Here is a 2,995-nt window from a genome sequence, read left to right on the forward strand (position 1 = left end):
CTCCCCCTAATGAAGAAAGGCTGAGTGAACTGGGTCTGTTTAGCCTTGAGAAAAGATGACTGAGAGGGGACCTGATCCAGGTTTATAAATATCTGAGGTGTGGCGGCCATAGTGGTGAGGCCAGTCTCTTTTCAGTGGTACGTGGAGACAGGACGAGGGAAACGGACATCAGCTGCAGCATAGGAAGTTTCGCACGAATGTGCGTAAGAACTTCTTCACGGTGAGGTGACGGAGCACTGGAACAGGCTGCCCAGGGAGGTTGTGGAGTCTCCTTCTCTGGAGATATTCAAGTCTCGCCTGGACGCCTACCTGTGCGACCTGGTGTAGGGAACCTGCTTTGGCAGGGGGGTTGGTCTTGATGATCTCTAGAGGTCCCTTCCAACCCCTACAATTCTGTGATACTGTGAAACTTAGGAGACTGCTTTAGACTGATAGCTTAATAGGAAAATTAAATTTGTATTTTAGGTTTAAGTAAGAGGGTAGTGGTAGGAAGAGTGCCTTCCTCAAAAAATTGATGTTTTTAACAAAGAGGATGGGCAGTAGGGGCTTTAGTGTTAATTAACTGCACGGTGGGTCAGTTTTGCTTTTCAGTCACTGAAACGTAACATTCTAATGGTAATGCAGTGCTCTTGTTAGGAACTACCTACAGATAGTGTGCTGGGTTGTTAGGGCCCTGATGCATACGGATCATGGTGTCTGTGTTCTGAGCTGGCTTTGCCGTGTAAAGTCAATTTAAATACGTGAAAATGGAATGATCGTTGTTATGATTTAGGAATTCTATTGTTCCTGTAGGAAAACAGTGCTGTGGTAGAGTAACCCGGAGGTAACTGTGTGTTAGTTGGTAACATCTGTAGTCTCAAACTGTAATCGTTTTGCCTTAGTTGTAGCAGGACTGATGAGTCATTCCTTTGTTGTGAAAATACTGCTTTGCATAGCGTGTGCTTCTTACAGTGCTGCAGCTTTCTTCTAAAACCTGAATGATTTCAGTTTGCACATTTTCAGGGTGCAGGACGAGGATGGACAAAACGTGTGTCACATACACAGCACACAGATGTCATTGCAGGTTAATAATTACCCCACATTTGCACGGCATCCAAGGGGTGGCTCTAAAGCAAACTGGCACGCTGTGTTTCCTGCAGTTACGTGACTAAGCTCTTAGTTATCCATGGAAGATTTTGGATACCTAATTGCAGATTGCTTTTTATATTTTAAGACAGTCCTCAATGAATCTTGATGCCAGATGATGAAACTGTGTAATAAAATCTTCTCTCCTGTTCTGCCTTGCATAGTGTATGAAATACATGGCAAAGACAGAAAAAGAGATTTTCTGCACATTGAACTGAACATTGGAGAGAGATGCCTGACAAGATCACTTGTCCCCATCTGGATGTAGGTTCACTTCCCTCCGTTGTTCCTCAGCTTTTCCTTTCTCTGTGGTAAAAAACATGAGTGACTGCTTAGTTGTACTGCCCGAGAGCTGCACACAGCCAGGAATCCAAGCTCTTCTGGAACTCCAGCTGGTGGGGCACAAAGCATGGGCAGTGCTGGGACAGAGCTGGCTGCTTATGAATGCTATTCTACGAGTAAGGGCTGCTTCTGTTCTGAAGTTTATTCATGGAGTAAATGAGGTGTCTTCTTCCTTTACTTTGTCAACACTCTTGGAGTTTGTTCCCACATCCTGTTCAAAGCATGCTAGAAATTAGGAGGTGTTTGGAGAACACGATTGGCTCAGTGAGAGGGCGGTGTGTGCTGGACCAAGCATTAGGGCTCTGCATATCAGGGTGTTTGTGGCAGCCTATGTATGCTTCAGGAAGAGGGCTGCAAAACATTCTCAGCCTTGGTTTTTTTATTTGTTGGGTCGTTGTTGTTAGTCTTATCTAAGCTAGAAGCTTCAAAGCCCTCCAGCTTTAAACATTCCTAACCCTGACATGGCAAAGTAGCTTTACAAACAGGCTTTCTAGGAAATACAAATTCTTTCCTGTCTAGATCTCAAACACTGAATTAAGCAGGCATTGGTAGGCTTCCTCTGCCTTTAAGTGTTTGGTGCGAGCTGCTGCCACCTCTCTTTTTATATTTGGCTTCATTGCTGTTTTCTTGATTTTAGAAGCCTTTTTGTGAGCACTTGTTTTTATTCTGATACCTGAAACAACGCGTTGATCTTTGTGCATTTTGTTTTGTCGTGAGCTTTTTTCGCATGATTAGCCCAAGTCCTTGTTTTGTCTGCTGATTCCCAGTCTTTTCTACCCATTGTGGTTTTTGTGTAGATTTCCTTCTTGTTCTCATCAATAATCGCTGTCTCTCCTCAGGCATGACATTAAAATACAGTTTGTTATTAGTTCCTACTGACACAGATAGCTTGTATGCCTTGACTTTTTCTTGCTTTTGATACTTGCCATATTTTCTCTACTGCTTTTATTTACTAAGGTCTGACTTGAAGAGTGCTGCATAATCTGGGAAGTGGTGTTATTGTAAAGCAATATTAGCATCTAAAACTTTATATTAAGTGAATTTAAATTAATGACATGTGAAAGCAAAACCTGTTAGTACAAGTTAGAGTTTTGTCACTCAGTTTAGGAGCTCTAAAATTGCACTGCTGTTGAAATCTCTGCTCTGACCATGGTCTTCAGTTGATACCTGCTTGTTCACATGTCCTTTATGTCAGCAGTAGCATCTGTACACATACACAGCCAGCTGAATTAGCTCAGTGCTCTGGCAACAAAACGGGTATGTGTTGCTTGGTTGTTGGCAGAGGCCGTGCATAAGATGTGTGAGTGCTGCAGATGCCTGCCTGGGGTTGATAGAGGCGGTGTGCATGGCTGGGGAGCTGCCCACAGCCTGGTTCGTGCTGGGTCAGAAACAAGGGTACGTGGCAGTGGGAGACATGGTGTGTGAGAGCTCAGGCACTGATTCACAACAACAGGGAGAGCTTAGGAGAGGAGGAGAGAAAAAAAAAAAGAATCTTGTATGTGCTTTGGCACTGCAGCTGCCCTTAAAA

The sequence above is a fragment of the Meleagris gallopavo genome, chromosome 16 (assembly GCF_000146605.3).
Source record: "Meleagris gallopavo isolate NT-WF06-2002-E0010 breed Aviagen turkey brand Nicholas breeding stock chromosome 16, Turkey_5.1, whole genome shotgun sequence".
NCBI lineage: Eukaryota > Metazoa > Chordata > Aves > Galliformes > Phasianidae > Meleagris > Meleagris gallopavo.